The sequence below is a fragment of the Phascolarctos cinereus genome, unplaced genomic scaffold (genome assembly GCF_003287225.1).
Source record: "Phascolarctos cinereus isolate Bilbo 61053 unplaced genomic scaffold, phaCin_HiC Scaffold_5;HRSCAF=322, whole genome shotgun sequence".
In the NCBI taxonomy this organism is placed as follows: Eukaryota; Metazoa; Chordata; class Mammalia; order Diprotodontia; family Phascolarctidae; genus Phascolarctos; species Phascolarctos cinereus.
The window spans coordinates 451849189-451873625 of NW_027555958.1; the positions used below are offsets into that span (position 1 = coordinate 451849189).

General features: G+C 41.6%; 1 long non-coding RNA gene across 3 annotated transcripts in view; it reads left to right on the plus strand.

The window, feature by feature from the left end:
• Window positions 1–2897: 2897 nt before the first annotated feature.
• LOC144457860 (uncharacterized) overlaps window positions 2898–24437 on the plus strand; it is a 79301-nt gene continuing 57761 nt past the window's right edge. Inside the window, exons 1-2 of one of the 3 annotated variants that reach the window (XR_013487435.1) lie at window positions 2898–3564; window positions 18766–18868. This is a non-coding gene — a long non-coding RNA (uncharacterized LOC144457860). The remainder of the gene's footprint in view (window positions 3565–18765; window positions 18869–24437) is intronic. The other 2 variants (XR_013487436.1, XR_013487434.1) reach the window with 2 other exon arrangements.

Genomic DNA, 24437 nt, shown 5'->3' on the forward strand with positions numbered 1-24437 from the left:
AACCTGCAGTCTTCTTACAGGCAGTCTGCTCTTCAGACATTCTTCACTTTAAAAATCACTTCTCAGAATGAAATGGATTTCAAGGAGTTTGGTTTACAAAGGCTGCACTGCATGTCCACTAAGAAAGAGGCCAGCCCTGGTTGGTCCTCAGTTTCAGCAAACCTCAAAATGTTGGATAAGCATCGAATACATGTGTCCAGATGTTGCCTTCTAGCAGGAAGTTCAGCTACATATTAAACCATTCTCGAAATTATTCTCTGAATCGCAATTGTAAATGGAGGGAGCTCTATAAATGTCACTCTCCATGCTGAGGTTTCTGTTTTGTTTTCATAAAAGGCAAGACAACAAGCATTTAGTAAGCACTTTTTGTGTGCGGGGAGCTGTCTGTGCTAAATAAAGAATCTGGCCGATAACCAGGGCTACTTTTCTTCACGAAATAAACCTATACAACTGGCCAGAGTGTGTTTGTTTGCATGGATTTGGCTTCTTCTCGCTCTTCCTGCAGTTCAGAAGAGTTGTCTGTGAAACTCCTCATTATTGGACACAAATTGTCCGGCTACTAGCAGAAGGATGGTCTTTGGGAAATTCCCCTCCATCCCCCAGTGGAATGAAGTTCACCTTCTCTCTCCCCTGAAAAATATGTTAAGCTTCAATAAAGCACAGGCACCATTCTGCTAGATGGCTTCCTGAATACAGTTGGAGCTGAGAACAGGCAAATAAGTCTGAGTCACTGATTATCCATGAGTGTAAAAATCACAAGGAGAAAGCTTTTAATCATTCTGACCTAGCAACCCAAGGCACTGTCTTAAAGCAAAGCAATCAGCTCCATCCGACTCTCTATATGCTTAGCCAAGTCAAAGCAGGTCACTTCTAACACTCCACCAAATTAAACTAAAGTAATAGTGACTTACACTCTACACACACACACACACACACACACACACACACATACACCCCTCAAAGGAACAGACCAACACAATTGGAATTGGATCATAGGTTTATAAGGCCAAAGCATCATTGGCCTTTGCTCTTAAGAACAGATACCCAGAATACAAATCACACTCCCTTAGACTATTTCTACCTGAATAAATTGACGGCATTTGAATGGGGCCACTTATTTTCCAAGCTAAAGAAAATGATTAATGATTCAAACTAAGCCTTTTCTACAGTAGGTAATCATCTAGTAATGAAGGAACATTCTCAATTTAAAGTAGAGTTTAATTGATTTTTCTGGATTCCCCCCCCAACCCCTAGGTTTTTCACACTGCAAAATTCCTCCTCCCCAATTCCCTCCTCCCCTTAAAGATCCAAAATATGACTCCCAGGCAAATTTTCTAAGCTTCAGCTAGGCCCAACAAAGAGTCCTCATGCCATTGGTTTGAATTCAGGTGGTGGAAACTCAATGTTTAGAAGGGTGGGGGGATTGTGAAGGGAACTGTTTTTCTTCAACAGCCTGAGGTTGGCATTTGAAATCGCTACATTACTCTGCTGCTTCGTACGGAAATCACTTTGCTCATCTCGGTATTTTAGAAATGACTGGTGTGGTCTTCTGTAGGAAGTAAGAGAAGCCATGATTCGATCGTTCAAAAGACTCGATAAGATGCATTATTCGGGCCCGTGAAAATACTGCAACGTGTAAGAAAGACTGAACATCGTACCGAGGGAGCAGGGTGGGCGGGAATCCAGCTGCTCTCCACTGCCCGGAGCTGCAGGATGGAACTGGAAGGGAGGGGACAGCCTGGAGCGCCTGAGGGCCAGCTGGATCTCTGGCAGAGGCCAGGGCTGAGGGTGATAACCCGGGACTGGGGGTGAGATGGATGAAGGGCTGCGGAGAAAAGCTATGTAGGAAGCCAAGGACAAGGCTTCTCTGCTTCAGATCCCCGCCTGTGCCAGAATATGTCTGGAAAAAGCACAAAAGTAGTTCTAGCTCCTGCAATGGACCGAAGGGTGTGTGCGCTGCGTAGTGGGAGACAGCCGCTACGCTTAACCACCTGGGCCAGGGTGGTCAAAGCCCCGTGGACAAGTTCGATTCAGCTCCCAGGTGTCACCTCCTGCGCGCCTCGTTTCCTGAGGAGATTCGACGCAGGAGGTGGAGAAGTACAAAGCCGCAGGGAATGAGTCCTGGGGGAAGGAAGGAATGAGCTTTGGGATCTTGTCCATTTCCCCAATGCGGTTCGAAGTAAACCTGCTGGGGAAGAAGCAGGAAGAAGCCAGGTCGGTTCTGCCCTCTGCTAGCACAGAGAGGTTTCCTCATCTTTGAGCCCAGGTAGAAATTATCCACCACAAGACTGACCACCGAGCTGAATGAGGATAATCAGCCGCAACCACAGCTTGCTTCGCTGCCCGGAATGGAAGGAGGGCGACCAGGACCAGAGAGAGCGGGGGCCAGGGAGGAAGCATGGGGAGCCCTTGTTCTAGGTCAGAATAATTCTCAGGCTAGACAAGAGAAGGGACACACTCCCTTGGGAAAACCCAGAGAGATGAGCTCTCGCCCCAAATCAGAGGCCAGACCGGCCCTTGACCTTTCGTCGAAGCCGTCGGGTGAAAATCATAGGCTTGGAGCTGTAAGGAACTTTGGAGACAATCTAGCCAAACCCTTCCTCCCTTTATAGGGGAGGAAACTGAGGCCCAGAGGAAAGAAGGAACTTCCCTGAAGTCAAATAGCTAGTAAATGGCAAATCAAGTGGCAAAGGCAGGATTCGAACCCAGGTCCTCAGAGCTTCCTTCTTGGGGATCGTTTCTAGGCCCGGGCTTAGGAAGGGTAGACGTGGGAGTCCAAAGCTCCTTCTCTCCCTCCGCAGGCTCTCGGCCTCTCTTTCTCTCTTCTCTCCCCCCCCCCCCCCGCCCTCCTGGTGAAGAGAGGCAGCCTGCGTTGCTGGGGGTGGGGGGTGGGGGAGAGGAGGAGAAGAGGGGGTGTGGAGGACTTTCAAAACCGTTAGCTATAGTAGGGTTGTTTTTTTTTTCCTCTCCTCCTCCTCCTCCTCCTTGCTACGGTTTCTTTTCTTTTCTCTTCCTGTCCAAATATTTTTAAATTTCCGCGCCTGAAATAACAGCTCCTTTAATTTACTCAGTTTCCTCCGAAGGCTGGGCTGCCTGCTAGGCTCGTCTCCCCCCACCCCCATCCCATCCCTGCCGCCTGGCTCCCGCGGGTCGTGGGGCTGAGAGGGGGGGCAACAGGAGCTGCCTCTGCCCCCGCCCCCACCCCTCCGGCCCCCCTGCGGGGACCTCGCCTGACCCCGGCTCTTTGGGCGCCTTGGGCTAGCGGGAGGAGGCAGGGATGGGGGAGACCGCGGCTTCCTCCCCTTTTCCTCCACCCCCGGTTCGCTCCCTCCTTCCCTTCTTCCCAGCCTGGCCTCCCCTGTTCCCAGTCTCCGGGCTCCTTTTAGCCCGCCGCCCTTTGGAGAGAGCTGCCTTTTCGTGGGGATTTCTGCTTTTCTGCCCCCGACTCGGACCCCCAATCTCCCTCAGTCTCATCCCCCAGCACCAGCAGCGGCAGCGGCGGAGGGACTGAGTGACCGAAGCCTCTCCCCCCAACCCCCCGGTAACCTTGGAGGCGCCCTCGCAGTGAGTCTGTGCGGGGCCTGCGGGGGGCGGGGGGAGGGGGGAGCGGCGAGAGCGGGGCAGGCGTTTCCTGGCTGCAGCCGCCAGGCGCCCGGGGACCGGCTTTCAGGGGCCGGCATCTCCCCACCTCCCCCCAACTCCCCCTCCCGCCAGGCCAGGCTCCTAGTTCTCTGGTTGGGGGGGCAGTCAAGGGAGGGGGTTCGGCCCGGCGGCGATCCAGCAGGATCGTGGCTGTGACCTTGGGCCTCCGGGCTGGAGGAGGCTGGAGGGCAGCGTGGGAGAAGCGAGAGAGGCGACGGGGCGGGGGTAGGAGGGGGCCAGGAGGGCGGGCTTGTCCCGGGTCCCCATCGAGGTGAGCTGGCCCATAGGAGGGGGGAGGGAGTTCGGGGGAGAAGGTCAGCCGCAGCGAACAGAGCGCCGTGCGGAGCCGAGCCCCAGGGAGCTGCTCAGTGCCCTCGGTCCCGGAGAACTCCAGGGACCGACCGGCCGAGAAAGCTAAGCAGCGATCGAGGAAAGGCAACTGGTAGAAGGGCACCTGGGCAGGGCTGTCCCGCACCAAGCTACGGGACTCATTTCCTACCCCTACTGCCTAGGTTAAGCATATGCACGGTCCTAAGAGTACACATGACCTGCGCCTGACAAATCGTAGGCGCTTAATAAATGTTGATTGAATCTAATTGAAGAGGCCAGTCCCCGAGCATCCGAGGAACTTTAGAGCCAGAGGCCGGGGAGGGGGCGGGGAACGGGGGGGAGAGAATCTGTCAGTGCTTTGGGTGGTAGTAGTAGTGGTGCTTTTTATCTGAAAAGACCCCCGAAATGGAGAGTGGGTCTTCCACACTCCCCCAGCGGCAGGCACGCTGACCCCGGAGTTGGACCTGCTCTGAGCACCAGGCGGGGCAAACTCCTCAGGCCGGGCTGCGAGCCTCAGGTGCCGGGGAGCGGGCTCTGGGGGCTTCCGGGCTCCCCTCGTCTTCCCAGCCTCTGGCCAGCAGTCTTGTCCCGGGCAAGAGAGAACCTCGGTGGCCGCCGCCGCCCCCACAGCCGGCTCGGCACCTGCGAAAGCCCAAGAGGAGCTCGCAGAGGAGCAGTCTGTAAAATGGCTTCTGAGGAGTGCAGAGGGACAGACAGATTGCGGGCAAAGAGAGAGAGAGAGGGACGAGAGAGTCAGCAAAGCCACCTCGGCCCTCCTGGTACTTTACATCCATTTGGTCCTTCTCTTTTCCCCTCCACCTCACTCGAGCAAGAGTTTTAGGACAGGCCAGGGCAACAGCTCCACAGACAGTCTTCCCCCCCCCCCGCCTTCGCCCGCCCCCACCTCCTAAAAACCCACTGTCAGCCAAAAATATCAGTTCTTTGGGGGAGGAAGTAACAAGCCGCCGATCCTTATTCCAACTCCATTTCTCTGCTCCGTTAGCACTGATGGTCAAATTGCTTCAGAGGAGAAATTATCATCCAGAATTTTAAAGGCATGTCATTGACAAAGTTAGCTAAAATGCTGCTAATCCCCCCAACCCCCGTAACACTTAACACATTGGCATTTGAAAAATATATTCCGCTCTCCTGGATAGATTTGGGGAGGCCAGATGGTGAGCAAAGTCTGCCCTTTCTTTCCTCAGTGTTTCGTCAACACCCAAGGGACTTGGAAGAGAAACCTTAGGGGACAGACAGCCTTCTTTGCCCCTCAAAGCCGTAGCAAGCACTCTGACTTCTCTGCCATTTCAGTAATCTGACTTCGGGTGTGTAAGCACAGTGACGAGGCCAAGCTTTTTCAAGACCTAAATTTTAATTTAGATGTTGAACCAACTTCTGCATCTAGCCCACAATAAAACACGCCCTCCTCCCCTCCCCCGAAGAAGCAGGCTGACAACTAAGACTGGCCAGAGTCTAAGCTTAGGCACTCCCTGGGAAAGGGGCCTCGGAGCGGCCCAAGGAGTTCACATGAGTGTGCAGCAAGAATTAGCCCATCATTTGGCTAATTTCTGTGTAGACTGCAATAGTATCTCCCTGAGCGACAGTCTCAAACTGCTTCAAGAGACACTTGGGCCCAGTTCATGGGCTGAGGTCCTTCCCTTAAGGCACTTTTGTTAAAAAGGGCCCTGGCTCCCCGAGCAGCATCATTGCGAATGCCTTCACTGCCCACTCAGCCACTTCAAACCAAACCACCCAAAAGGACTATTTGAAACTTTTTTTAAAAAAATATGCATTTCTATTTTTGTCATAACGCTGAACAGGTTGGAAGGAACTTATTAGCCTCACACATGCCTACAAGAAATAACCTTAAAATGAATAAATATATTGTGGTTTTCTGCTGATTCAAGATGCAATGAAATCACCTCAAGTATAGCAAAAATATTATCACATGGGAACAAATTATTAAATTAAGCAGCTGTAACTTATTAATGATTAACAATAGCACAATCCTCCTTATCAATACTCAAGTAAACAATGCAGTATACTATGGTTTCTAAATTTTAAATAAGAGATAATAGCTAACAGTATAAAATGTTCCCGAAGACACAAAGAAAATTATCTCCTTTTTAAAATACAAGTACAGTTATTTAATATATTTAAAATAAAATCATAAATTTTTATAGCACATTATTTTATCTCCTATATTAGCAATTATTTTTTGCTTCCCTTTCTCTCTACATAGCCATAAATACTCTACTGCTTAATGTGAGTCATCATAATTCTTTATGTTTCTGTCTCCACATTGTAAGTAATGAACAAGCAGAATACCTAAAAGAAACATGTTTTCCAGCTTTTTAAAAAATTCTTGACCCTACAGACGTCAATTTCCATGATGTAGTAACATTACTCCACTTTTAAAGGCAAATGTATTTGTGGAAAAAATAGTTATTATCACTTTTATTTAAATTCTATAGTGGGCCTATGTGGAGTGGAAGGAAGCACACAGTGCCTGGTCTTATTTTCATAAAAATTATATGGAAGAAAAATCACTGTGAACTCTATAGTATAGCAACTCACAAATTATTATGTTTAATATAAATTATACAAAAATTTCCTGAAATATTTAAGAACATAACACATGCTAAAAGGTTAGACATGATCGTAAGAAGAGTAAATTTCATCTCTGGTCTTTGGCAAACTCATTTGCTATTTATTAACTTCTCAAATCAGGATATGACTTATAATTTTTACCTTACAAGACTAATGGAAAATTAATTTGTTAAGATCTATAGAGAAATGAGAAAAAAAGAAAATGTCATAAAAGCCAAAGCAATATACATCTATATTTTTTAAAAGAGCAAATCATTCCCTCTGAAGTTGAACATCTGCTGTAATATATCTTCCTGATTAGAATTATATTTCAGATGGTCTTTTTTTCTTTGTTAGTTCCTCTCACTAGGTCCAAAAGCTCCCATGTATCCCTTCAGTCTAAAATCACTTAACTGATGTGCAACAGATGACAAAATAACACTATTTAGTGCTCTATCATGTCATTAAAAAAACCTCTCCCTTGGTAAATCCAAGCAAAGAGCAAAAGAAAAAATTATGTACATATATGTGTGTACATTATATATATTTTAGAATTTTACCAATTTAATTCAACATTGCTTTTGAGCTGCCAAATTATGGCTTTTGCTGTAGTGACAGAACTTTCCCCATACACAAGTTCAGTTTTCTTTCTGATCCAAGTAAAAGAAGATTAAATAAAAGATAATAATGATTCCCATTTCTAAAGCACTTTAAGGTTTACAAAGTATTTGCCTCACTTTGCCAGATTCTTTAACTTAAACTGATTTCATGGACTTCAATTGTCTTAGCTAAATATGCTGTTTTATAGATTTTCCCAAGTAGTGTAAGCTGTTCTAGATGGTCCATTGATGTGTGTATATAGGTACAATAAACTCTTAGATAACAATTTTTTCCTCCCTTCCCTAATTTGAAACTCCAAGGAAAAAGAGGAAACCATTTTTATTGGAAGCCCATCATATTTGCTGCCAGAAACTAATGTTTTTCAATTTACTAAACTTTTCACTTGGCCTTTTCAGTAAAATAGATTGAAAGGGGCTCACTAGCTATCTTCAAGTTAATCTTCAAGATTTGATAAGCAAAATAATAATAATAACAACAACAATAATAATTTGTGAGCTTTTGCAAAAATGTTATGGTAGCATTGAAGACATTACTTATGAATACTGTGGTGCTTTGTAACTACTGAATTGTGAGATATGCTAGATTGTAATGAGCCACATAAAATAATGTGAAAGAGGAAAAGTAAGTAAAAATAAAAAATACTTTGTGTAAAAAACCAAAACAAAACAGTGTTTGCCTCCCAACAGCCCCAAGGAAGGTAATGAAAGTAATGTGAATTGAAGAGTATGAACCAGAAACCACAGCTAACATGATAGTGTTTCTAGTTCTAGCCTGACTACTGTTTCAAAATCCTCCTTGTGAAAAATATATGTAGAAGGCAATAACCAACTAATACAATAATATTTTAGTTATTAAAAATACAGTGATAACAATAATAAGGAAAATGGATCTTTTCACATGAGGTGTTTAATATTAACACAAAAGGTCCTTTAATATTAATTAATCATGATGGGTTGTTTGCCATTGTGATTAAAATCCAAAAACAAGAACAAAACAAGCTACAACAACCTTAAAAAAAAAAAGAGGGGGGGAATTAACATCTTTTTAATCATTTGATAATAGGAAATACTATTTAAAAATTAATTTCTAGGTATTTTTAATTTTCCAGTTTTCAGTGAGGTTTCCTATCATTTTCATCTGGATATGTATAAATATATATTTTTAATTTTCAGCTAAGGGAAGAATTATGAAGGCCAGTAATTGTTTATTGTTATATGGGTAAAGTGTGTTTATGACACAGTTTATATGCAGATAAGAGATATTCCTACAACATTTCAGTGACTAACTCAGAACCATATTCAGATGGCAGAGAGATGGGTGGCCACATTGGATATTAGCCCTTGGGGCTGATAAATGTAGGATTGAGATGGGCATTATGCCAAGTACAGAATGGATCACAGGCTGGCTGACCAGGGCACTCTGGGCAATCAGCAAAGCACTGTGCTAGCTGTAAATTGGCAACGGATGTCCAAACTTTTCTGTCTCTACTAAAAACAAAAAATAAAAAATCATGACCTTGCACTAAGGCAAGAAAAAGAGGAGAAAATTGTTCATTGTACCTAGAGGGATATTATGAATAAACTATAACCAAAAGCTAAACGTGGCAATAACAGAGACTAGTGAATAATAACAGTAAAACCAAGTTATGCTGTAGGTCAATGATCACCACATGACTCAATGTTGTTGTTGTTGTTGTTTTAAATCACTGGCTTATTTATGAAGCTTTCAATTTTTTAATTTCAAAAATAGTACCTATTTCTAAAAGGCTTCTGGGTGCATTTATCACAAAAAGAATGCAAAATTTACACTTACATTAAAAGTAACTAGCAAAAAAATGTAATTGTTTCACAATAAAAATACCCCCCAAAGTACTTTCGGTTCATCAGACCCTCCTGGAAGATCTTGCACCATACCCTCGGGGTAAGTCAGCAAATGAAGCTTTTGGCTGTTCAGCAGGGGAAAATAATTTTAAACATGAGTGCTTTCTAAGGAAAATATTCTGTCTCCCAATACCAAGATGAAAATCTGGCATTTTTTTGTAATGGCATTCTTTTTCATCCATTATCAAGAGAAATACATTGAGAAAAGATGTAAGGTTAATTTTAATGATTATCAAGGATAGAGTTCTAATAGCTGGTATAAGTAAATTGGAGCTTAAATATATTTAGGTGAAACAAAAGGTTAAGCATGAGGCTACTCTTGCCAGGTAATATAATGGACTATTTCAGGAGAAATCAACTCAAAATATAGATTTTTAAAAACACCTCATGATATAGAATAATGAGGCTATTACAACATTCAACAAAAAAAAAAATCTCCCTTGAGAACAATCTCAATTAAACTGAAAATGCAGGAAGTGACCAGATATGCAAATATAACATATAATATATGTGTATATATATATATACTATATACATGTGTGTATATATGTGTGTGTATGTATGTATATGAAATTTGCCAGGAGTTTGAAAGATGTAGACTTTTGGGAAACAAAACCTTATATGTTGATGAGGAAAGGGAAATTAACAAGCCAGGCTCTGGTCCCTGGAGCCCTGAAAGTGTCCTTGAGCAGGTCACTCTACATCCCTTGGGCCTCATTTCATCTTCTGTTAAAATGAGGGGGTTGGATTAAATCCTTTCCAGCTTTAATTACCTCTAATTCTTTGCTTCCAAGTAATAGGAACTCGAACTATAATCAGAATCTATGCTCTAGAGTGTCAGAAAATATTCTAATGTGACAATGTCCAGAAGATAGGCTACAGTTTAATATTGTGGTGTAAATAAAATTAAGTTCTGGGGCTGAGGTTTCACTTCTCCCATCCCCCTCATCACTGGAAGACATTCTCTACCATTTGGGAATTTTAGAAATTATAGGTAATTCGATTTAGTGAATCAACTAGATGCAAATATAACTCAGAAGAAAAGAGTTCTAGAACCTGGGGAATATTACAGTGATAAAGCAGCAGTTTTCCATCATATATACTGAATAGCTTTATCTCAAAAAGTAAGAAAGAAGCAATAATATTCAGTTTTATGTATTGACATTGTAATCAGGGTTGAAGTCAAATTGAACAACAGCAGAAATAATTTTTTTGCTATGAAAGTAATCTTTCATGGCAGCATAACTCAAAGTACAATAGTTCCACAATAGTGAGGAACAAAATTTTCTAAGTGTATTGGGCTGCCTACTTCTCTTTAGGGAAATATACACACATATATTTACATCCACACATATATGTTTATGTATACATATATGTCCTATATATTCCTTATATACTTTAGGGAGATTTTAACAGGAGACATACATGGGGAAAAGGAGCTCATTAAAATTTAAGCTTCTCATTTCTAAGTATGATCCAGGAGAGGTTATTAGACTTCACAGTTCTGAAGTCTAAGGTGGTCCCAGGGTAGAGGCTTTTATATGTATATTTCTCTTTAATTAAATAAGCTTTGGACCCTGTCCTAGGTGCTGGACATTCAAAGATTTTTTTAAAAAAAGGCAGTCCTTCAAGGAGCTTACAATCTATTGGTCAGTTTGAGGAGGGAATGATCGTTAATGACTGAGAGGATCAGGAAAGGCTTCAGGGAAGATGAGCATAACAGCTTTAACTTTTTTTTTAAGGTGAAAATTTGGCAAGTGCAATTTTTAGTCATTTTAGAGTATATGGTGCTAGCATATAACAGATCATCAAATAAATATTTGTTGACTTAAATTTGCTTGAATTTTGAATAGGATATTAATTTATACATAGAAGCAATTTGGTGTACAGGAAAGAGAACTGAGCCTGAACTAAGGTCCAATTCAAGCTCTGCTACTTATTATTACCCGTGCAGCACCAGGCAAATCTTTAATTTCCCTGGGCCTTAGTTTACAAATCTATAAAAATGGGTTTTAGATTAGAATATCTCTAAGGTTCTCTCCTGCTATTTAAAATTCTATTAAGCTATATAGATAAAGGGTGTGCTTGGATAAATACTAAGCAAAGTAGCACGAATTAGGGATGACCTGATGCCAGAGAAAGAAAGGACATTTAACTCAATGATGATCATTTAAGGTACATCTCAGCACTGTGGGAAACACAAATAAAATGGAATAGAATATCCCTGGCCCCAAGGAGCCAACAACCTGCTCAGGGAGCTAAGATCTATATACCTCAAACAACTAAAGAATAAACAAGGTATAAGCAAGTTCATGGTAGTATGACATAGAACCATACCACAAGGCAGAGTTTGTTGGGGGAAAATGCCATCAGAATGCCAACACCATTCATTTTATTGTTTATTATTATTATAAGTCTCAGTGGGAGACTTTATTCTCTGAGAAAACAAAAGAAACAGTCACTTATATTAAGAATAATAGAATTATAAAATTTCATTATCTGGCAGAATGCTCATCATCTACTCCAACCCTTGTCTTAAACATAAAATCACCTTTACAACATTGCTGCAAAGCTCCTGCTTCAATTTTAGTGATGGGGAACACCCTCCATCCTCCATCCTGAGGCAGTCCTTTCCACTTTGAGATGGCTCCATCCAATGACTAAGAAGATTTTCCTTACTTGGAGCCAAAAAAATTTGCCTTTTTTGCAACTTCCTCCCTCTGCTTCTAGTTCTTTCCCCTGGGGCCAACCAGAACAAGTCCGATTCCTCTTCTGTAAGACAGCCTTTCAAATACTTAAAGACAGCTTTCATGTCTACTTCCCCCCCTACTTCTCCCTTCCCAGCCTTCTCCTACTCAGTTCCTTTAATCGATTTCCATATAGCCCGGTTTCTAGTTTCCTCCAATCTTGGTTACCCTCTTCAGGATGCACTCCAGATTATCAGTGTCCAGCAATTACTGAATACAATGCTTCTAATGAGGACAGAAAACAATGAGCCTATCACTTCTCTATTTGTGGATTACATTTCTTATTTGGGGAGCCTCATAACCAATTAGCTTTTGGAGTCATTATATCTCACACTAGAGACTCACATGCCATTATAACTCTTTAATTTTTTAATTTTGAATTTAAACATCAAAAGAGAGCATTTCCATATACAAAGTAGGACACAAAAAGATTGCATAAAAATCATAACTCTCGGTTTATACTTCTTGCTTTAAAAAATATATATATAACAAATTCCACATGTAATTTTCAAAGTTTTACCACTTGTTTGTGGTTCCTTCTAAAAGTTTTCCTGTTCTCTTTGGCATTTTTTGTGTGTGTGTGAGGCAGTTGGGGTTAAGTGACCTGCCCAGAGTGCTATGTGTCTGATGTCAGATTTGAACCCAGGTCCTCCTGTCTCCAGAGCCAGTGCTCTATCCACTGCGCCACCTAGCTACCCAACCTTGGTGTGTTTTAAAAATGCTTCAATAGCTCTTTTTTTTTCATTATTAATGATGACTTCTTTTCTCTTCCCCAACTCCATTCCCCACCTCCCATTTAAAAATCAACAGAAAAAAGTGCATTTGACAAATAAGCTTAGTTAAGCAAAATGAATCTACACAGCCATGTCTAAAAAAGTGTGTCTCTGTATCTTGAGACTATCACTTCTGTGTCAGGAGGTTGGTAACATGCTTCATCATAGTTCCTTTGGAGACATGGTTGATCATTGTATTGATCAGAGTTCATAAATTTTCCAAGCTGCTTTTCTTCACAATGTTGTCCTTGTATATATACATTATTCCCTAAGTTCTGCTCACTTCACTGCATCGGTTCATACTACTCAAGATTCTCTGAAATTTTCTCTTCCATCCTTTCTTAGGGTACAATAATATTCCTTTATGTTCACATGCCAAAATTTGTTCAACAATTCCCTGATTCATTGGCAACCCTTTAAGTTCTTATTCTTTTAATCCCTTTTTCAGGATCATGAACTTTATTTTGCTTGTGACTATTCACTGCCTTTTACCTGCTCTCCCCATTCTGACTTGTTGCTGCTAATGAGTTTGAAAAATTTCTATACCAAATTGTTGTGTATATGTATATGCATACACACACACATACATATGTATATATGATACGTATATATGTATATATGTGCTCTTTTTTCCTTTGCCCATTTCAGATTAGTGAGATTCATTTGATGACCCCTCTTCCATCTTTTCCTCCAATTACTTGTCTACTCCTCTTCCCACACACTCTGATCATGCGAAAGAGCAAGTTCCATACTCTTCTTCCTCATTTCTATTCTAATGTATTTCTTTTATGCTTTCTTCTCTTTTTCCCTCTTAAAGCCCTCAGAATGGAAAGATCTAGTTTTAACTCCTTCCATACCATTCAAACACATTAAGGTTTGGGAGCAGCACTTATTTTTTTCTCCCCATATTAGAAGGTAAGTACCACATCAACATATAGCCCCCCTTGCAATTGCTCAAATATATTTGCCTTTCCAGGTTCTTTTGTCTCTTGTATTTATATTTCCAAGTTCCTACTCAGCTCCAATCTTTCCATCAAAAATGTTTGCAAGTCCTCTATCCTATTAAAGATTCATTTTCCTCCTATAGGATTATATTCAGCTTTATAGTATAAATTATTCTTGGTTATAAATCTCTATCTTTTGCTGTTTGGAATATTGCATTCCAAGCTCTGTTCTCAAAGAGGAAAAACTCTCTCTCTCTCTCTCTCTCTCTCTCTCTCTCTCTCTCTCTCTCTCTCTCTCTCTCTCTCTCAGCTAGGTAGTGTAGTGGAGAGATTGCTAAGCCTGGCATCAGGAAGACGAGTTTAAATCTGGCCTCAGATACTTATTAGTTGTGTGATGCTGAGCAAGTCACTTAACCTAAGCTGTACTTAGTACTAGCACACAATAGGTACTATATAAATGCCTATTCCCTTCTCTTCCCCTCATGTACAGGAGAAGTTGCCAGGTTTTGTGTGATACTGACTATTGGTTCCTTGGTACTTGAATTCTTTCTTTCTGGTTCTTGCAATCATTTTTTTTTTTTAATATGGAAGCTCTGGATTTTGGCTATTACATTTGCAGGGCTTTTCCTTTTGGGGTTTCATTCAGGAAGTGATCAATCTTCATTTTGCAGTCTGGTTCTAATAGATCTAAACCATTTTCATTTATGAATTCTTGCTAGATCAAGAAATTTTATTATGGTTTTGCAGGAACCTAGTATTTCTTAAATTATCTCCCCTGGACCTATTTTCCAGATTTGCTTTTTTATATTAACTATCTAACATTTTCTTTTTATTTTTTCATTAATTTTGTTTTATTTCTTGCTGGTTTATGTTAGTCAGTCAATAAATATTGATTAAGTGCCTAATACTATGTGCCAAGCATAGTGATAAGAACTGAGCATATAAAAGAAAGGTAAAAGCCAGTCCCTGCCCTCAAGAAGCTCATAGTCTAATGGGAGAAACAACTTGCAAACAACTATGGACAAACAAGATATATAAAGGATAATTTTGAAATAATCAACAGAAAGAAAGAATTAGAATTAAGAGGGATGGGTAAAGACTTCCTGTAGAAGGTGAGATTTTAGCTGGGACTAAGGAAGCCAGTAGGAAGAGAGAGCATTTCATGGAATGGCAAAAGCCAGTGAAAATGCACAGAGAAAGAGAGAAAGGAGCTAGGTTGTGAAGTGCTTTGAATACCAGAGGATTTAATATTTTATCCTGGATATAAAAGGGAAACACTGACCAAAAATATGCTTTAAGAAGATCTTTTTGACAGCTGAGTGGAGGATGGACTGGAGTAGGGAGACACTTAAGGAGACTAACCAGCAGGCTATAGCAATGGCTCCAATACGAGGAGATGAGTGCCAGCACCAGGGTAATAGAAGTATCAGAAGAGAGAAGGAGATGAATATGAGAGATATAGTGAAGGCAAAATCACCCTGCTTTGGCAACAGATTGGATATGGTGGGGAGAGATATTGAACCTAGGTTGCAAGCCTGACTGAATGAGAAGATGCTGCTGCCCTCAATAGTAATAGAGAAGGGGCAGCTAGGTGACCCTATGGAGCACTGGCCCTGGAGTCAGGAGGACCTGAGACCCTGGGGAAGTCACTTAACCCCAATTGCTTCCCCAAAAAAATAATAATAGGAAAGTTAGGAAGAAGGAAGAGTTTGAAGGGAAAGATAAAGAGTTCAGTTTTGGACATGTTGCATTTAAGAAGTCTATAGGACATCCAATTTGAGATGTGCAACAGGCAATTGGAAATGTGGACATGAAGGTTAGGAAAGAGGTTAGGGCTGTATAAGTAAATCTGAAAATCACGAACATAGAGATGATAATTGAATCCATAGGAGCTGATGACATCATCAAGTGAAATAGTATAGAGAGGAAAGAGAAGAAGGCCCAGGAAAGAGCCCCTGTGGGACACTCGTGGTTAGCAAGCATGGCCTGGGTGAAAATCCAGCAAAGGAGATTTGGAAGAATCAGTCAGAGAGGTAGAAAGAGAACCAGGATAGAGTAGTAACCTGAAATCTTAGAGAGAAGAGAATATCAAGGAAAACCTGGTGATTGACATGGTCAAAGGCTGCAGAGAGGTCAGAGTGAGAAAAGGCCATGACATTTGACAGTTAAGAGATCATGGATTTCTGTCTGATCAATACCAGTTTTCAGTGAGTCTCTACATGGATAAGGTATACTGTTTTCTATTCTAAGTTATTTATATCTCTTTCAATTCTTTTTCTGCAGCATTTCTCTTTCATTTTAAAAAATTCCTTGCTTCATTTCTTCTAGGCATTCATGTAGTCCTTGTGGAAATTCCATTTTCCCCTCTGATTCCCTGCTTTCAGTCTTTATTCCTTTTCTTCCCCAATTCCTTTAATCAATCTTCATATAGCAGAGATTCTAGTTTCTAGGTTGGAATTTTTGGGGATCTCTAGATCTATGAGAATTTTTTATGCAGGTTGTTTTCTTCTTTAGTGGATTCATCTCCCCAGTTTCATTCATGAATTGGGTCTTTTCCAGGATTAGGTTCAGCGTTCTGCTGCACTTTTGAGTGAGGTGGTAAGGCTCTGCCTAGTCTTGTCCTACATCACAGAGGTTCCTGTGCTGACCTCAACTTTCTAGTGTTGGAGGGGCAGCTAGGTGGTGCAGTGGATAGAGCACCAGCCCTGGAGTCAGGAGGACCTGAGTTCAAATCTGACCTCAGACATATAACACTTACTAGCTGCGTGACCCTGGGCAAGTCACTTAACCCCATTGCAAGTCAAAAAAAACCTTTCTAGTGTTGGACCTTCATGGATTTTTAACATTCAGAGTTATGGGTTTTCAAGGTGCTCAGTGTGTCTAAAGACAAACAGAGTACTAGGGACTCTGTGGTCCCTAGTACCACCTATGTGGTACAGTGGATTGAGCATGAGGCTTGAAGTCAGGAAGACCTGAATTCACTGCCCTCAGAGACTTACTAGCTGTGTGACCCTAAGCAAGTCACTTAATCTCTTCTGACTCAGTTTTCTCAATTGTAAAATGGAGTCATCTGCACCTACCTCCCAGGGTTATTGGGCACAGTTTATGAAATGAGACATTCGTAAAACACTTAGCACAACGCTTGGCACACAGTAGCTGCTTAATAAATGTTCACTCCCTTTCCACCCTGAGTGGCCCTGGTCTGAGTGATGCTTTACCCACTTTGGTCATTGCTGCTTCCTATTGCTTCCAAGGCCCACTATGTGAGTTTCTACCCTGGGGCTTTCTCACAGGAGCCCTCCACTCTCTGTCTGCCTACATATAGCTTTGCAGGTCCTACTTGTCTCCACTGGGCTGTTGTGTGGCTGCAGGGTGTGAGTTTGTTTGCTTCCGTTGGTACTGGCAGCCCTCTGTCACATTGCTCAACAGCTTCTGTCTGAATTTGGGGCAGTTATGGAGCAGAGATAGTCATTGTAGTTTCTCATTGGATTTCTCGATCATTATTCAGCCTGGCACAAACATCAGATTTTTGTTGGAATAAGAGTGGGGGTGCTGGTAGGTCTGCCTTTGTCCAAGAAGCTACCTTCGTCAGAAGCTCAGGCAATTACAGCTCCAGGTTCCTATAACACTCTGCTATAGACCTAGCTCCAAGAGAACCCCAATCCATTAATTACCTACTGTTTGGGTCTACTTGTTCAATCAGTTCCTACTCTATAGAATTAATTACAGCTTAACCCTGCCCATATCTCTCTACTTTTCCACAAGGATACTAGGAAGGAATTTATCAAATGCCTTACTGAAATCCAAATATCTTGAGTCAACAGCATTGCCTAGCAATCTGTGGTTCAGAGTCTCCCTGTTTCTCAAGTATGTACCAGAAGCACAGAACTTAGGAGCTGAAAGGGACCTCAGAGGTCCATCTAGTTCGGTCTGTATGGGAAACAAATTCTCCTTAGAATAGACTTGAAAAATTGGCCATCTAGCATTGATCTGAAGAACTCCAGGAAATAATAATAATAATATTTTAAATAATAATAAGGATAAATAATTCCAAAGGTCTTTTCAGGTGCTATTTGTTTTAGGGTAGAATGGCACTGGTTGTTAAGATAGAATTCTGCAGCAATCTGCAGTTCTTGTAACCCCGGGGACTCTCTTGGCCACTTTTTTTTTTTGTAGGAGGCAATTGGGGTTAAATGACTTGCCTAGGGTCACACAGTTAGTAAGTATAATGTGTCTGAGACTGGATTTGAACTCAGGTCCTCCTGACTTCAGTGCCAGTGCTCTATCTGCTGGGCCACCTAGCTGCCCCCTGGCCACTTTTTAAGAGGGAAAGCCATTCCCCTTTTAGATAACTCTAGTTGTTATAAAGCTTTTCCTCCCCCTTTAAGTCAAGTTTACATTTGACTCTTTGAAGTTTCCCCGCATTGCTGCTGTTCCCTGGGGCCAAGCTGAACAAATCTGATCCCTCCTCCATATCACAGTCTTTCAGCTATTCAAAGACAGTTGCCATGTCTCTCCTGCATCCTTTCTTTTTTTTTTTAATTTAAATTTTTTTATTTTTTCCATATGCTTTTGAGTTGAAAATTTTTCTCCCTTTTCCTCCCCCCCAACCTCCCCAAGATGGCGCACAATCTGATATAGGCTTTACATTTACATACCCATTAAACATATTTTCACAAGTAAAAATTAAAACCAATACGAGGAACCATCAGAAAGATGAAACAAAACTCCTACATCCTTTCTTCTTGATGTTTCCTTCAACCAGTCTTCATAGGTCATGAGCTTTAGGCCCTTTATCATCCTGATTGCTTTCCTCTCTAGCTTTCCAATGTCTTTAAACTACGCTTCTCCAAGATCACCTTACTTTTAATGTGAATATCATCTCCCTAATTCTGGACATTCTCTTCCTGCAACCTAAGATTGCACTAGCTTTAGGGAATACTATATCACACTTTTGTCTTGTCCACTAGAATCCTCAGATCTTTTTCAGAAAAATTGCTCTTACCATGCTTCCCTAATCTTGTACTTACTATGTCAATTTCTTGAACCCAACCAAAAGCATACGTCATATGAGAGAAATCGAGTCACTGTCAAAAAATGTCACACAAAACAATGTATAAAAAAGTGTTCCAAATGGAATTTTGGTCTCTGTAATTCAAATCAGAAGAAAGAATGGAAGAGATCAATAGTGCAACAAATTAAACGAAGGAATTAAAAGACACTTTGTGTTCTGTTACAGCAAATTTGGAAACCTATGAATCAGAAGACTAGACAGAGAGACAGTATGTTAATTGTATAAATGAAGAGGAAGAGAGAAGCTCTCCAAGGCGACTGTGTCCCAGGTAACACATATACTAGTATATTAAAATAATCAATCAATCAGTAAACATTTATTCATCACTTGCTATGTGCCAGGCATTGTGCTAAGTTTAGGCATACTAAAAGAGTCAAAAGATAGCTCCTGCTCTTAATTTAATGGGAGAGACAACAAACAAATATAAAAACAAGCTATAGAGAGAATATATAGGAAATGATGAAGAGAAGGAAGGCACTGTGCATCAGTGAGTCTGTCCTCTTGCAGCCCCTCCAACAAATGTGATTTTGTTTTTGTCATCTCTGCCAATCTGATGGATATGGAGTGGAACTTTGATGCATTTTCCTTATTATTAGTAATTTGAAGCATTTTTTCATGTGATTGTTGATAATTTGCATTCTTTCTTTTGAGACTTACTTTAATAACCTGTTTTAAAATTTTTTAACATTTTTATTTAAAGTTTTGAGTTCCAAGTTCTGCCCTTCTCTCTCTCCTTCCCTCTCCTCCCCCCTCCCTGAGATGGTAAGCAATCAGATGGATATGTGTGCAATTATGTAAAACATTTCCATATTAATCATTTTGTACAAGAAGACTTGAATAAAAGAAAAAAATTAAAGAAAGTGCAAAAATAGCATGTTTCAATCTATATTAAGACAATATCTGTTCTTCCTCTGGAGGTGGATAGCATGCCTCATCATTAGTCCTTCGGGATTGTCTTGGATCATTGTACTGCTGCGAATAGTTAAGTCATTCACAGTTCTTCATTGAACGATATTGCTATGACTGTGTACAACATTTTCCTGGTTCTGTTCATTTCATTATGCATCAGTTCATGTAAACAAGATATATACAGTGTAAATAGAAAGTAAGACAAATATTAGGGGTCATTTTAGGGAAGAAAGCATTAACAATCCAACATGCAGCCTTCATCCTATCCTCTCCCATCTTCTTCATCAGTTTCTTCCCATTATCACCCCCATTTTCTTTTATCTTCCAGCTCTCCCTATCTAGTAGCTCCATTTCTTTTGCCTATAAATGTATCCACGTGTCCTCCATCCTTAAAAACATCCTCCATTGATCCTATCATTCCCACTGGTTATCATTCCACAGCTCTCCTCCCCTTTTTGGTTAAACTGCTTGAGAAGGCCATCTAATATAGGGGCCACCATTTTCATTCCTCTTACTGATTTAAACATGAACATGTTAAAATCCTCTACAGCCTAGCTTTGGGCCTCATCATTTAACCAAAACTGACCTTTCCAAAGTTACCAGTGATTTCTTAATTGCCAAATCCAATGGGTTTTTCTCAAACTTCTTTGTTTAGCACAGTGCCTGATACATAGAAGGCACTTAATAAATGTTTGTTGATTGATTAATTGATCTTTCTTGAACTTTCTGCTTCCTATGTCACTGAAGATCACCTTGTTCTTCTGAATACCTTCTTCTCTCCAGGCTTTTGAGACACTACTCTCTCCTGGTTCTCCTACCAATCAAACTGCTCTTTATTAGTTTCCTTTGTTGGATCCCCATCTAAAACATGCCCCCTAACCTTGAGTTCTGTCCTGGGCCCTCTTCTCTTCTTCCTTTCTCCTGTTTTGCTTGGCTGTTCTCATTAGCTCCAAGGGGTTCAATTATCTCTGGAGGTGATTTTCAAATCTACATACCCAGCCTTGGTTTTTTCTGAGCTCTAGTCTTTCCTTTTGGACAATTCTCAAAAACAAAACCAAAAAAACCCCCAACCAACAACAACCTTCTACAGTACAATGGCCATTTACAATCAATGCCTCCACTTACTTTCTTCTCATCCTTTCTTAATAGGTTGGCTTTTGACTTCACCATTTAACAGAAATTATTCTTTCCAAAGTTACCAATGATCTCTCAATTGCCAAGTCTAATGGACTTTTCTCAACGCTCATGCTTCTTGACCTCTTGGCAGCCTTTGACAATGTCAATCACCCTGTTTGCCTTGATATTCTTTTCTCTCTAGGCTTTCAGGACACTGCTCTCTCCTGGTTCTCCTCCTACCTCTCTGACAACTCCTTCTCCGTCTCCTTTGTTGGATTTTCATCCAAGTCATGCTTGCTAACCATGGGTGTCCCCCAGAGCTCTCTCCTGAGCCCTCTTCTCTCTATATACTATTTCACTTGATAATGTCATCAGCTCCCATGGATTCAATTGTCATCTCTATGCTCATGATTCTCAGATCTGCCTATGCAGTCTTAACCTCCAGATTCACATTTCCATTTCCAGCTGCCTTTCAAACATCTCAAACTGAATGTCCAGTAGATTCCTTAAACTCATCATTTCCAAAACTGAACTCATTACCTTTCCTCCCCAAACCCTCCCCTCTCCCTAACTTCCCTATGGCTATTGAGGGCACCACCAACCTCTCAGTAAGCCAGGCTTGAGACCTTGGTTTCATCCTCAACTCCTCCCTTTCTCTCACCCCCAATATCTAATCTGTTGCCAAGACCTGTTGACTTTACCTTCACAGCATCTCTTATATACCCTCCCATGTCTCCTTTGACACTGCCACCACTCTGGTGTAGGCCCTTATCACCCCGTGCCTAGACTATTGCAAAAACCTGATTGCTATCCCTGTTTCAAGTGTCCATCCTTCACTCAGCCAAAGTGACCCTCCTAAAGCACAGGTCTGACCATGTCACACACCCTCTCCCATCCAATGAACATTCAGTGGCTCCCTATCACCACCAGGATCAAATATAAAATCATTTGCTTGGTATTCAAAGCCTTGCACAAACCTGGCCCCTCCCACCTTTCCAGTCTTTTTATTCTGGACCCTCACATACTCTTTAACTCGGTGACACTGGCCTCCTTTCTGTTCTTCAAACAAGATACTTCATCCATTTTCACTGGCTGTCCCTAGTCCTAGGAATAGTCTTCTCCCTTAGCTGGATCTCCTGGCTTCCCTAGCTTCCTTCCAGTCCCAGCTAGAATATCATCTTCTGCAGGAAGCTTTGCCCTATTCCCCTTCCCTCTGGTTATTGTCTCTACTTTATCTTGTCTATATCTTATTTGCACATAGCTTTATATTGTCTTCCACATGAGACTGGGAGCTCATTGAGTCCAGGTACTGACTTTTTTTTGGCCTTTTTTTGGATCTCCCACTTAGCTCAGTGTCTGCCACCTAGTAGGTACTTCATAAATGCTTGTGTACTGGCTGACTTGAATTGGGTATCCTTTAGGCATCTCAAACTCAGCAAGTCCAAAACAGACCTCATTATCTTTTCCCCCTCAAACCCTCCCCTCTTCCAAACATTCCTATTACTGTCAAAGGCACCCCCATCCCCCTATCCTCCCAGGTGACATCGTCAACTCCTCACCTGCACTCACTTCACACATCCAATATGCTGTCAAACTTTGTCATTTCTACCTTCATAACATGCCTCGTACACATCCCCTTCTCTTCACTCACATAGCCATGATCCTAGTATGGGCTGTTATCATCTGCTGCCTGGACTATTGCAATATTCTTCTAACTGATCACCCTGCCAATGCTTCTAACTGATTCACCAACTGATGAAATCTCTCCCCACCCCAATCCATCTTTCAGTACCCAAAGGGATTTTGCTGTTTGATCATGTCACCTCACAGCACCTCACAACACATTCCGGTGGTTCTCTCTGGCTTCCAGGATCCAATTTAAATTCCTCTGTTCAGCATTTAAAGCCCCTCACAGCCTGGCCCCTTCTTACCTTTCTAATCTTTTCATACTTTATACTTTACTCCTTTCCACATACTCAGTGAACCAGCTATACTATTTGCTGCTCCTCACATATGACATTCTATTTCCTTACCCTATCAGCCAGTCCACAAGCATTTATTAAGCACCTACTATATGCCATGCCCTGTGCTAAACACTGAGAAAACAAAGACAAGCCTCTGCATTTGCAGAGATATTCCGCCCCCTCATCTCTACCCCTTCATTTCCCTGGCTTTCTTCAACACTCAGCTCAAATCCCACCTTCTACAGGACCCTTTTCATGATCCCCCAAAGGCCAGTGCCTCCCCTCTAGATTGCCTTCCATCTGTTCTGTATATATCTTACAGGTACATAGTTAATCGCGTGTCGTTATCCCTATTAAAATGTAAGTTCCTTGAGGCTAAGAGCTGTATTTTTGCCTTTTTTTGTATCCCAAGAGCTTAGCACAGTGCCTGGCATATAGTACACACTTAACAAATGCTTTTTGACTGACAATTGCAAGGATCAGGGATCTGGTGGGAATTGACTCCTGAGCAGAGCTTTGAAAAAAGCTAAGGTTTCCAGGAGGTGAGGGTGAGGAGTAAGTGAGCATCCTCCATGGGAGGTATCCTGTGTGGATGTGCAGAGAAGGTACGTGTAGATAATATTAGGCCTTATGGGACTGACTATTCCTTACACCACACGATCAAATACACAAAGAACTTTCTTCCCCAAAAGCTCACAAAGTATAAGTATTGTTCATATTTTGTAAATGAGGAGACTGATGTGCAGAGCTTAAATAACATACCCAGGGTCACCCAATTAAGTGGTAGAGCTAAGATTCAAACTCCCATCTTCTGGTGCCAAGGTTTAAGCTCTTTCTACTATTTGAAGCCACAGCAGAGTTGCAAGTAAACTTCAAATCCACAATTCAAACAGATGATTGAGAGATGCTAGTCACATCCTCCCAAGAAGCTATTTTTGTAGAGGGGCCAAAGGTGAAACGGTGAGTCTTCACCTTGTAGGGTCCCTCTGCGTGGTTCTGAAGCCTCTAGGGGACCCAGGTGGGGGTACTTTTGTGCTAAGAAGAGGAATTGATGTTTTGAGAAACATCAGCATGCCATTTCAAGGATTAGAACGCAGCACAGGGGACTCAGGTTAAAAATTGAGCTAAAATGTCCCTGTAGCTTCCTTTTCCACTTTTAAAAGAATCGATGTGTAAATTCTTGAACTCCATGCTGTGGATTGATTGGTCTGAACCTATGATTTCATCCATATAAGGAATTCCCTTTGTGGAAACTCTTGTTACCAATACAGATAGGCAACTGTTTTGTAACTTAAAATCTTAAAAATTACCCAGGGTTCCCATAGCTTAAGTGATCTTCTCAGGGCTACACAACTAGGATGTGTCAATGGTTGGACTTGAATCGAGGTTTTCCTAACTCCAGTGTTGGCCCTCTATATACCATCCCCAAAACTAAACAGTGTCCTCAATGCTAATGGAGGGTTCCAACATGTCCACAAATCATAGAGAAATACAAGGTAATTTAAGGAGGGAGAGAGCACAGATCTATTGGATCTTGAAGTTCTAGCATAGCAGTTGAAGGTCTCAGTATATCCTATGGTTTGGGGAGCCCCTCTAGGGCTTCTTGTGTCCCTTATGTGGTCCAGAGGTAATGGTGCTACCACAGAGCAAAATCAAGTATATGAGGGAGACACATTGAGTGAAGGGTAAGGACAGATATGAACAACATGGAGCGTGGATGGGGAAGAGATTAGTGGTCACATTGAGGGAACTGGGGATGTTTAGTTTGGAGAAGGGAAATTCAGTGGGTTATGATAGATGTCATCTTGTATTTGAAGGACTGTCATGTAAAAGAAGGATTAGCCTTGT